General features: G+C 36.9%; 1 protein-coding gene across 6 annotated transcripts in view; it reads left to right on the top strand.

Annotated features, from left to right (window-relative positions):
- The window catches only part of SCEL (sciellin), a 76298-nt gene that overhangs the window by 18165 nt on the left and 44882 nt on the right, over positions 1-13251 (top strand). For 2 of the 6 annotated variants that reach the window (XM_076362417.1, XM_076362412.1), the window contains exon 2: positions 7048-7109. The exons of 1 other annotated variant lie outside the window; for it this stretch is intronic. The gene's annotated coding sequence lies outside the window, so the exon portion shown is untranslated. Of the gene's footprint in view, positions 1-6991; positions 7110-8413; positions 8572-13251 lie in introns of those variants that run through there. 3 more of the 6 variants (XM_076362444.1, XM_076362454.1, XM_076362425.1) reach the window with 2 other exon arrangements.

Raw genomic sequence — 13251 nt, 5'->3', positions numbered from 1 at the left:
GTATAAAATTTCCATATAGGTTTTCAAATGACAATCAAATTTTCAATCAACTGATTTGATCCAAATAGTAAAAGAAAGAATCATCATTACAAGAGAAAAGGCTGCTTAGCCCTAGCAGATAATCCCAGCACAATACCAGGACAAGGAGAGAAACCCAATCTATCAGATAAGTGTCATCTGAAGTTCCTCACATGGATATCATTTTGTGGGGCAGATACATCTCCTTATCTGCTTCATAAAAAGAACACCCTGGGGGGGTGTCTCCTATGTATTTACAGTGCCCATGACCAATCAATTGCTATGAGACAATTTCAGATAGGGAGCAGGAAGAAATTTTCCTCCCCGTAACTTTTCCTCCTCTAACATCTTTTAACAAGATGGCTTTCCCTGAGATCAGCACCTTTGGTTCTTACCCAGAGCTCTCTCAGGGGGGATTTTTAGGTGATGGAGATATTATAAAGTCTTTCTTATTCTTTAATGAATAATTCTCACACTCCCACTACTATTGGTCAGAGTCTGATTTTCATTTCTTTAGCCACCCATATGAATGTTCTTTGTTAATTCAGATGACGGTAGCACATTAACAAATAAGCTATTTATCAATAACATAAGCTACAAAACTGGTTACAGCCATTCAGCTGGTACCACACAGATGTCATTTGACTTAGCCAGATTTTCAGCACAATTTTCCTTAGATAACTGATTTTATCAGTAACTCTTTGTGTTCTTTAGCTAAGGTAATGGCAGTGGTGCAAGATCAAGATACACAAGTTTAGCATACTATGGACCAGACTTTCAGGGACTTCTGCAAGATATTTCACTCATTTGCAGAGTAGAGAGGTATTCAAATTGTGGGAAAATCAGGCCCACTAACATTGAAGATTGTGTATCTCCATGAAAAGTGCTGGCAACTGCTATGATTAGCATTTTTCTCTGCCAAGCAATTTTAGAAAGGAAAACAGAAGACTGCTCAGCCATTTTCTGGGGCAACTAGAAGCAGTGAAAAGTTTTAGACATTTTGCATACTGTTTATATCAATTTTTTCTTCCTTCTTTAGCTTATGAACTTTGCCACACCTTTTGGGAGAACAATAGGCTGCCAAATACATCTGCATTGTCACTAAGGCTTTCTTAGCATGTAAAAAATGCATATGAAAAAGCTCTGACAGTGCTCCTTCCTGTACTCAGGAAGGTGTGGTTAAACAACCAGACGGCATACCTTACACTAACCAGCTGAAAGGTCTTCCCCAGGAATGGCAATCTGCAATAGCAGTAGGAAATGTAAGCTGGGCTGGCAAAGGTTAATCCATAAAACACAACGTTATCCCTAGTGCATTCTGGTGTTTCATATCAGACTTACTGAAATGTTGTACTCACTTTAACAGTAACATAATCTAGTGAAAGTGGCTTTACATTGTCTGCCTCTGCACAACAGCTGTTGCTACGTGAAATTACAAAATTACTCTTCTCTCTACCTATTTTAATCACCCAAGTGATAAAATTCTGAAAAGTACAATACAAAAAGAAAAAGGAGACTTCCATATATAATATCTAAATATTCATTTAGACAGTGGTGGGACCAATATCTGTATGTCATAGTAAAAGGTCTGTAGTGTTATTCTTTCTCCAGTGAATATTTAAACTTTAGGGAGGTAAAAAACTGTGGTATTTGTGTTCCCTCCCACAAAAAATATCTTATAACTCAGTGGTTAAGGTAGTCTGCTGGTAAAAATGGGCTGCTGTCAGAAGGAGGAATGGTTTGAACTTGGATTTAGCCATAGGCTAAGTGACTTTTCCAATTGGTAGGCTGTTGCTTTCTCATCCTGTCCTTTGAAAGGGTTAGGCATGCTTAGAGATGAACCTTGCATGTGGATTAGGCGGAGGAATTCTGACTTTCTGAGTACCAAGGGAGGAACAAAGTTGTTAAAAAGGACCCCAGGTGCTTGGCACTGCCAGTAGTTGTCCTTTGCAAGGCTGCCCAGGACATTGCTTACCTACCTTTAAAACCTGCATCTTAGTATGAGCTAGGATGCCCATGGAGAAAGGGGGTTTCCATCTCACATCAGATCAGTAGTTTATTTTATTTTAAGATGTCTGTCTAAGAGCAGGAGGACCAGAATCTTCAGGGGAAAGTTACAGAAATCCCATGGGACTGTAATGATAGAGTAACCTGCCTGTGGAAAAAAATCATACTCCTTATTTCTCCCTCTCCTCTCTGTTGCAGTCATGAATGCTACTGGGATTCACACAACCGTTTCTAGTCTGGTTCTGAGTCATACATACCTCTTAGTAAGGGTGTACCCATAGGAAATATGTTCCTTTGGTTAATTATTTTGACCAGGGGTGAAAAGTACCTCTGTACATAGAAGTAGCACAAGTCCCAAGCATCCCCTTATTTTATGTAGGGCTGGACTGGGAATTAAGGGAGGAGCAGTCCTTGTGTTAGTCACCTTCGAGAGGAAGGTGTCACCCTATGCATGAGCACCACTTCCTTTTCTATGTTAAGTAGTATTATATTTGCTGCACTGGGTTCTTTTTTCCCTAAATGACCCTTCCCCTTTTGACTTAACCTGTTAGAACTGCTGCCTACATATATAGATGTTCTTAGACCAAGCTTAAGCAAGAAAAATGTGCGGGTGGCACAGATGTGCAACCCACTTCCCAAAAGTTACATTAACTACCTGTGTCTGCCTGCTAAATGCTGCCTGGCAGCTGGCCATCGTCCACTGCCGACACCTATCTTTATGTTTTAGAGTGGTTAGTTTTAGTCATCTTTTGATGCAAGTTATGTCGAACACAATTCACTTCGGAAAAATTGGGTCCAATGAATAGGACCATACTAGTTATCTAAGTAGGCGTAGGACCTGGGCTTGAGCAATATCCTCTGTTTGTCCATACCATTATCATGCACTCTCCTTGACCCAGTTTTGTTCCTGCCAATTAGTTATCACTGAAAAAAACCTTGGGTACGGATCTCTCTAGTACAAGCCCCGGATTGTTTCCTGTAGAGCGTGGATGAGGCCACACAGTTCTTTCTGGAAAGCAAGTTTAGCGATATAGATACAAACCTCAGGCCAGAGTCTGGGCTTTGGCATGTTTAACTTAATAGGATAAATGTAGCTGTTTTACCTGTATCTTGAAACTAAAAACGTGGAACAGCACTTGCTAGAATGTCTTTAAATCTTTTGGACACACCAGTTATAATAATAGCATCTTATAACCCAGAACACAATAGTTTACCAATCCTACTTGGAAAGTCTGAAGTATTAAAGGACTTTTCTTTTGGAGGACTGCGTGTATGAAAAGAATATATTCAGTAATGTGTTCCTCCCTTTTTGGGAGGAGTCACAGAATGGTATTTGTCCAAAAAGTTGCCTGCTGAGTCATTGCTCATGCCCATCTCTCTCTTGTGAATCTACATAAAAGCTCAGTAGGGCTAGGCTACATTATGCTATTTTCATATGATGGCCATCCTATAAACCTTAATAAGGATGTGGAGGTAGAATAATATTTTGCAGTATGTTTTGTACTTAAAAATGGAAACGCAACAAAAATTGACAAGAAAATCATGCAGAAAAAATGCATCTTATTAGCAATCAAGGGACATAGACTTTGTAGAAAAGTATAAACTAAAGCTAAGTACACAGAACACAACCATCTTGTTCAGAGAAATGTGGGAATTGGGAAGTACGATAATGTATTGCCACTGTAGGGTGCTACAAGCATTTGACTTTAATAACACTGAATAAGCCATTCAAATCTAAATGATGGCATTTCTGAACTAGTTATGTTTCACTTTTCTGCCAGTGCTACTCTATTTTAAAAGTCAACATCCCCTACTGGCAGTTTCTTAGGAGGCATTTTAAGAATTCTTTGGATGACAAATAAGCCTAAGCCTCCATTGTTGATGAGGTACCTAAAATGAGCTTGCTAGAAATGGCCTCCAAAATATGCTAGCAGTCTAAGTAGCAAGAGATAGTGACCTCTGATTACTAATCAGCAATGTGTCCCTATTGCTTGTTATTAATAAATTAAAAAGAGGAGTTAATGTAGGGAGGAATTCTAAGACATTTTTTGTTTTCTCTCATAAATCATGTCAGGCCATGCACTCTGCTAATGTAAATCAAGCTATCATCAGAATGATTTGGATGGAGTTATATGCCGTTGTATCAGCTGAGGATGTGGCCATTTATGTTTGTATCTATTTTTCAGAGAATTTCCTCTTTTTTCTTGTGAGAATGGCAAGCAAAAGCAGAGTATTTACCTAACTCCCAATGAGCAGGTTACATAGACATTATGGTGATAGGTAGATATGAAATTAGTTACTGACATCACCAAAGCACTTTACTGTTTGTACTAAAAAAAAATTCCTTCAACTCTGATAAATAAATAGTAAAGCATGGCCCAATGCAGTGAACTAGTAGATTAGGTAAATTATATCCTTCGATTAAAAGTCACTGGTGGACAATACAGAGGCATATACATGCTTGTATTTTTTGCATTGCTCTTTTTTGACACTGCTGAAAAATCCGTGTCCAGAATGCTATCTGTTTGTGCTACAACTGGGGAATTTTCTTGCGAGTGAGAAAGAGAATAAGGGAGACACAATTCAAATATAGTCTGAGCAATTAAATTTCACTGTATTTCTATTTCTGTCCCTCTTTCAATTAAATAAGGGCCTTAAACTAGAAAATTAAAACAAAACTGTTCTCTAAACTGGGCTGCAGAACAGTTCACACAATCTGGGGATGGCTGAGTTTGTGTTACATCTTATTTGTTATACTGAGATCCAGAGGAAAAGTTTGAGTTCCTCTGAATTTCTGAAAGCTGAATTTCTGCAGAGTACAGGAAGTTGGTTCTTGGAAAACAGTTATGGGTCACTTTCACTGTATGCTTATGCTGAAAATGTTCAATTCCTGATACATGGCACTGTGTCATATATTCTTTATTCACCAGGTGCAATACTTGTATGTGATTATGACAGAGAAAATCAGATTGAATGATTAGCAGTAAATTGGATTTGCTTTAATCTGAAAAAAAAGGTTGGGTTTTTTTCCAGCTTTGAAATATTAAGTAATCAGCATAGCTAACATCAAAAATTCACCATCCATTGAAATTACTGGTTGTTGCAGATCAGTCAATAAAAGATAGCTGGCCTGCTTTATGCTTAAGCTGAGGTCAGTACCATTGTTGGAATTTCTTATATGTATGTATTTTCCTGTAGAGGGTCTGTTCCGTCATGCCAGCTGCTAAAGACTTAGCTAGGACTGTCTTAGAATAAGCCTCTGGCTTATTTTGGGTAGCAGAACTGGCTTGCTATGTCCCATAGTTTCTTCTCTGTGTTCAAAGGTTATAAATACAGGAAAATATCAATTTAATTTCTCCAGACTGTATTGGTTGTATCTCTATTTGTATTTCTCAAACATTTTTTCTAAGGAAGGTAGTGCTGTGAGACAGGTTAAGCATATCTCTGATTTACAAGCAGAACTCTTCTGGTTGAATGTAAAATGATAACAAATGGATATCATCCAGCACTTGGATTGTGAAAGAAAAACACTTCAAAACAAAAAGATATTCCTAGTCTCAGGTGTTGTTGTTATAAATCAAAGCTATATGTCCATTTCAACTCAAAATGTATGTAGATTTGTTTTTAAGCTAATTCCATTGTGCATTGCTTATGAGGAAAGACATCTGTTTCACTTGGGAGGCATGTGTGTTAAAATTGTAAAATCGTAACATGTTTGCAAAGAGATGCATTCGCAAAATTTTCTTCTTGATTGTAAAAAGATTAACATAGAGTACAGTGTACCTGAACATGCCAGGACTGCTATTTTCACTTTCAGAAACCCGGAAGATGAGATGTACAAAGTTCAGAAAGGTTTGCTTGTTTGTATTCATTAATTCTGAAATTTGTGGTAGTTAGTAGTTTATACTTGGCATTTTCTTGTCTGCTGCTCTGCTTCATCAGCTGTATTTCATCAGATATAACCAATGTTTAGACAATAACTTCACACTACTAAGTACCAAGCCTATGAAGATGTAACCATCAGCAAAAATAAGGGCTAGAAAAATGGCCAAGGAGGCATTTACTAAGTTAACTTGTGTCAGAATTTGCTTTTTTTTGTGTTGAAAGAAATTCTTAATTTTCACAAATGACAATAGGACTAAAGGTTACTCAGAACTTGTATAACCACATCTTCCATATTTCATTACAAAAGCTCCCCAAATATAAAATAAGCATGGGCTTGTATAAGCTACTTTAAAAACAGACTCTGTGTCTTAAATAGAACCATAGGGTCATATACAGCATTCCTATAAGGAAGTTTATGTTCCTTGCTACTGTATTTATTAATAGTAAGGCAGTTCTTCTTAGTCTACAGAGAAAGGTACTGCAGCCATTGTAAAGGGGGGGGGGGAGTGAAGGCAGTCTCTTCTCTCCTTTCTGTTTATTACCGGCTGTACTGAAGGAAAATGCAAATGTGCGCAAATAAGAGTGACTTGCAACAAGATCTTATGTGGGAGGGTTTTCCCCCACAGATCTTTTGCCTCTGCCCACATACTCAAACAGTGCAAATACCTAACGCGTATCAGATTCCAGTGTGTGTTCCCCACGTAACGCGTCTGGAGAATTTTCCTTTGATGAAATACGGTGTTTCTTCATGTCCACCTGTGTAATACCTGAAACCCTCTAGCTGAGAGGCAGCCCTATAGCTCTGCAGCACATATTTCCATGGAAAATCCAAATGAGTGTAGTATATTTTTCCAAATAGTAATTGCTTGGTTTTCTGTTTCAAGGTCTGTGAAAGCATTTAATTTTGTGAAACCCAGCCCTACTGCACTTAAAAAGTACAGCAAGCACAGAAGTATAACAACTCACCGGTACTTTTAATTGATCTGGTATTTCTACAAGGTGCCACCCTTTTCCACACCTCCTACCTCCTCCTTAAGTGACTCAGCCTCTGGAGGAGAAATCTCTTGACTTTTCAGACAGCTGGATGGGGAACGACAGTTCAGCTCTCTGTCTGCTTTGATTGTACCTCACTTCCAGGTATCTCCAGGTTGACTTACCACGCTGAGCCACGCTAAGATACTAACTTCTACCATACCTAGGTAAGGGCGTTTACTTTTCTGTTTTTATATGCCGTGTATCGAAAGTCCTACATTTTCAGATGTTCTGGGATTTCTTAGTGTCCAGTTTAGGATCCTACTTCAAAGGATCTGATTTTCAAGAAGTGTGGAAAACTCAGCTCTTAAAGTGTCTCAGTTTAGGTGTTCAAATTCCCTGGACCTTTCTGAAATCTTCTCTTGGCTGTACTACCTTAATTACTTCATTATTTACATTATACTGTTAATTGTATTTTATTCTAGTGCTATTTCTCTGATGACAAACTCACTGTTCAGACCACTTTTCACAAATGGCTGTTTTAATGTCATTTTTGCTCTTTGGTTCATTTTATTTTTTCTTTATTCTTTCTTTGGAGATTTTATCTAAAATTAAAGAGTACTAAAATCTTATTTACTTGAATTTGCTTCAAGTATATGATTTTGGAAAAAAAAAAGAGCAACAGTTTGCTTTCATTTCCACTTTTACAAAAGGTATAGCAAAAATGCCCATTCTGCTTTGATACAATGCCTTATCTGTACCATGAACTGAACCCACGTATAAGCAGAAAGCGTTCTTAATTAAAAATCTAGCAAAGTGAAAGGAAAGAGTTGAATAAAAACAATTAAAATTATCACCCCCCTTCTACACTATTAAAAAAAAGCCATTTAAAACTGATCGTATATTTCTAATTTGAAAATACATACAAACACTTAGCAGCTGATTTTACATTAGTGACAGTTCCAAAGCTTAGTTTCTTTCAAAACAGTCTCCTCCGCCCACGTCCTGAAAAACCAGTTTTGAGAGCTCTTTCTGCTAAAATAGATGAATGATTTCTGTCGTACATTTATGTGTTCTCTAGTCCTACCTTGCCTGTTCTAACCTTGCCTGGTTTCTCTTTTGCGCACATACACATGTTGTTCCTATTCTCTGTGAGGGTTGTTACTAATTCTGTGGCCTCAACTGTAGAGTAAAATACTCATTTAAACACAAGGTATTATTTCCAGACGTTTACAAATGTATTATATGGCTATTGCTCTGCTATGTAACTCTTGAAAAACAATTCATTCTAGGAACATGTTCTTATTGTTCCTTAATGTCTGTAAAATAAATGTAGTTATTTTTACATGTAGTTTTCAGCAAAAGGACAAAAAGACTAACTAATTGCCAAATAAAGAGAATCATGTTACTTATAATTTTGAAGCATATAAATGATACTCAAGTGTTTATTTGTTAAGCTCTGAGTACACACTTGGTACTGTGCTGAGTTAACACCACCATTGTTCTTTCTATTTCATGTCCTGACCTACAGTCTTGAGCCACGGCAGTGGATACTGGTGACAATTTTGGAGGGAAGAAAGTGCAGCATCAGTTATACATACAGATCTGCACCTGACAGAGTGGGCCTTTAAGGCTATTGCGGAGATCATTTGCTTGACTGAAATAGCAAGTTTGGAAATGTGGAAGACGGTACAGTTTTGGGTGGCTCTAGCTGTGATGGTGATTTGAAAAACAGCCTTTATCTGCAATCAGGAAGTAAAGCCATGTTTAGAAATACAAATTCTTATTTGAGTTGACGTATAGGTAGCCAGATCTGACAGCACAGTCATGGCACTTCTGATATTTGAGGGGAGAAATAATGGATGTAGAGAACAGCAAAATTGGTTTTGATTTCCAAACCAGAAAGATTTCACCTCACACACTTATGGACGTCTATCTAGAAGAACAACTGTAATGATGTGTCTTCCCAGTGCCTTATTACTAAGGCTTGGAGATCTTTATCCTGTATCAAGTCAGAATGACTTTAATCAGTTGCTAGCTCACACATCTAGGTCTTACTATATTCAAGAGAAATGATGGAGACAATAACAAAGGTTGCTGACCTGACATAAAAGTTGTTAACTGAAGGCAAGGAAATACTGTAGTGTGCTTGGAAACTGTGATTAAGTAGGATCAAATGTGCTTTTGTTTAAAATGTCATCTCCACAGTCATCTCATAAATGAAAGATAAACCACGTAGTACAGAATTTACATTAACAGTTCAAATGGAAAAAAAAGGGTTAAAACACAAAGAATGTGGAAAATTAATTTCCTAACCTTTTATTAGATTTCTAATGGAATCCTTTTAAAACTTTGAGCTCTGAGTACTCACAAGATACTGAATATTCAGCTTACTTCAGAGCAGATTAATTCTTCAAGAAGATGAAATTTTGGTGGAAAGTTTCATATTTGGGATAAAGAAAGAACAAAGTATATGTTTATTTTCTTTTTTGTATGGCAGGTATTAGACATTTTTGAAAAGCTGGAACTTTAAGGACACATAGCAAACAGTAGTCAGCAAGCTGTGGCTGTGTAGAGCCACGTATAAGAAACCCATTTGTTCCAGATGGCATTTTTTGTGGACATGCCAAACTCAGTGTCTTCTCTACAATCCAGGCTGCTTTAGCAATGCAGCATGAGAAGTCATAAGACAGGAAAATTCTGAAACTTTTTTGTTTTAAACTTGTTGTTCATCTACAACTTTTGGATCACCCAGTTCATTAATAATAGTAGGAAGTTTGACATTTTAGGCATTCACATTTGGCAATGCTGTATATGAAAAACTTCATAAAAGTATAAAAACAAATGTCTTGACTTTTAAGAGAAGAAGGTGTACCTCCCTCTACACTTTTAGATCTTCTATGTTGAATTACTTATTATACAGTGTGATGATATGCAGTATCTCTAAGCTGCGGAAAGAAATATTGTTTATTAAAAGCAAAATACATATAATTTGAATATTTATAAATAAGGTCTTAATCACTGTCATAGCTAGAAGCTAAAGAACAAAGACTTTTTTGGTTGCAATTAGTTCAGTCTGATGTGGAAAACATGATTCTTACAGGAGAGGTTTGTATTATTCTTATGTATTTTTTTAAATACAGCAATGCATATATGTGAAACCTAATTATGTAGAAAGCTACAGCTGAGAACAGAAGAAGGAAGGCAAGAGGACTCTGTGTTGGAAGAATGGGTGTGTTCAGACCAGCTGAAAACTAGAAGGTCTGGCTTTGAGAATCTAAGGCAGGCCCGAGGTCTTCTCCTGATCAGTCACTGCAGGATGTGGAAAGACGTAGAAGTGTGCATATGGCTATTTGTGACGAAAATAGAATTGGAGACCTCTGCTGCTTTCTGAATAACTTCCTACCAGCTTGGAGAGGCTTTTGACTTTCCCTGAAGTCATGTCTGAAGTTTTTTCTGGATTTCTTTGGAATTGTATTTGGATTTCCCAAAACATGGGGGAGAGTCTGAATCCAGGATTGGCATGTCTTAAAACTTTTGGGGAACTGCTCATTGGACTGGCTGGGGCAGTTTTCATTTTCTTTTAAATTTTCCTGACGCAGTTTTTAAATTCAAATTACACTGGAGCTGCATTCCTGTTTGTTTTTGTTTTGCATTCCAGCTGAGCTGTTTTGCTTCAGTGGTTGAGATCATATTAAGAATGCCTGAACATAATTTACTACTATACTATAGAAGCCCATAACTTCTCTTTCTCACAATTTCATTTACAAAGTTAAAAACTGTTTTTTTCTCTCCCCTGAACTATGGGCTGAAGATAAACAGTTCACTGACCTGTGTGAACAATGGTTCCAGATCTTTATGAGCTGAAGTTTTTTAATTAATGTGATCTTCACAGTCTCCTGTCCATTCCTCTTTCCACCTACACAGATACACACACACACACTTAGTTCACAGAGGTGAAGACCAAGAAAAAAATGCTTTGATGAGTTGTATTCTGCCTCTTTATGCAAGACTCTTTTAATTTCTAAGATTGAAATTTAAATCTTACTATGATGATTCTTGATTGTCTGTGCTAGAGATTAAAGTAGGATTTTTTTTAATTTTAAATTTAATTAATTTTAAATTTAATGGATTAATCTTTGACAAACATCTTAAAAGTTCTGAAGCAAGAAGTAAACCTTGAGGACAATATGGCAGTATTCTGTAAGACTAAAATGCCTGGGTTTAAAATTTCAGAATACCTGGCACATTTTCAGTGCTGACTGTAAAAGGGAGTGTGCCTGTTTCTTATATTCATTTATGCATACTACTTTCAGGCTTGGAGACTAGGTAGTAGTTTATTCTGGATGCTGTACACATGTGCAACAGAAATATTGTTTTGCCCTAAAAACATCAAAAAACTAATACAGGACAAAAGACAAAACACTGTTTCAGTTAAATGATGGAGGATGAAAGAAACAAGCTTGATCTGGACTGATTTTAGCTCTTTGCTGGTATTTCTTTTGTCATTCATGGATACAAGCGGGAGTTGCAAACCTGCTTTCCAGTTGCTTTTTAGGGTCTCAGTGTCATTAATGCAGTTGTAGTTATTCTGTAGATTTTAAAGGCAAGCCTCAAAATGTATGGATCTCTTTACTTTGGAGATAATTTATATTTCAGCACAAATGTCTGAGGCTTTCTTGTTTCTTTTTAACAAAGGTGTATGATAGTTTCTTGCCAGTTCTGTGAGAAATTTCAGTTCCCATCATGAATCTATGGAAAGGAAGGCTATAGTATAGCATGAAGTCTACATAGCAGTTTCCTGTTATTTTTAATGAGAAATACTTAAATTGCAAAATGTGTATATTTAACAAGATATTGTAAGCCTTAGAATGACCACATTTGGTTTAATTTCCACAAAAAAAGGCTCCGTTTTCAAAGTTTTATGATTCACTTTCCTTAGGAAATGGCTTTAAAAATCTTTATTAGAAAATAAATCCAAGTTCCTTCTATACAAAACTACTGCTTTTTCTCCAGATGAAGAAGTGCCAGCACTCATTGCTTGTGAAATACACTGAAATGTCAAGCTTCCTATTATCCTGGGACTGACTGAAGTAAAGACCAGTATCAGATGTCCAGCTGTTGCTAAGCTGAAAACATAAATAAATCAGTCTTCTCTATCATCTTGTGTCAGTTCAGGAAAATTTATAGCAAGATTGGTTATTATCTAAAACTGATTGCTTGATAACCTACCTGAACGGTTTCTAGGAAATTCAGTGCATATCAGCTTAAAACCTTTTATCAGTAATTTTGAAAGATATTTTGTAACCTATTGCAAAATAAATAAGGCTCACCATAGCCCTGAGCATATTTTTATTGGGTGGGAACCACATCCAGCAGTCACATGTTTTCTACACACACTGTGCCAATGCATGCTTGATACCAACAACCAAGGTTAAAAGAAAGGAGTGTGGGTCAGAGCCTTCCAATCAACATGCCAGAGTTTTAAACTCTTATAAACATCTGGAATTTCACAACTGGGTAAGATATATGCGGACTTTTGGACTCCAATATTATTTTTGTATTTATATCTTTACTTTATAAAAAGATCTGTATTTGTTTATGTCCAGATTTTGGTTTCCTGCTTTCTTTTCTTGGTAATCATAAGCTCTTTTAGCAATTGCCTGGCAGTAAAAACATAGAAAACAAAATTCTGCTCTAAGTGCATTGTGGCATCCACTAGTTTTACATGCTTTCTTGTCAGCATTACTTTTAGTATTTTTGCTAAGCTTTTGCCAAAATTCAGCATTTTCACTTTCCATCAGTAAAGAAACAGCCACAGGCTCTGGTCTCTCAATCCACTCAGTCTTAGGTGAGTGAGCAATACACTCTACATCTGCAAAAAAACAGGACAACCGTGTCACCCAGAGAACCGAGAACGTTTCTGATTTTTAACAACTGCTTCTGTCACAAAAAGGTTTTCCGGTGCTTCTGTAAATTTTAGCAGCCTGACCAGCGGAGCTGGTTGGGAGCATTCCAGCTTAACATTGTTTTCTTGGAAAATGCTGCTTTTCACAAAGGAATCCTTTTGCTTAAGAGGGTCAGTTTTGTCCACAGTCTTAGGTCAATGTTAGGATTGTTGTTTTTTTTATTTAAGGGGGAATTTTTTGTCATTGAAATGTCATTATGTTCTGCTTGATGCTTGCTCTAGGAAAGCTGATATTCAAAATCCAGTATCAAAACATAACATGAAAACTTTTCAGTGGCTCAACTCCCAAATAATTATTATTTTTTTTAAATCAGCACTCTTGGAGGCTCATTTTTGAACCTGATTTGAGATAAGGGAAGAAGTCAGTGACTGGAAAATTGTTGCAGGGCAAAAGAACCAGC

The sequence above is a fragment of the Aptenodytes patagonicus genome, chromosome 1 (genome assembly GCF_965638725.1).
Source record: "Aptenodytes patagonicus chromosome 1, bAptPat1.pri.cur, whole genome shotgun sequence".
NCBI lineage: Eukaryota > Metazoa > Chordata > Aves > Sphenisciformes > Spheniscidae > Aptenodytes > Aptenodytes patagonicus.
This window is presented reverse-complemented; position numbering and strand designations above follow the sequence as displayed.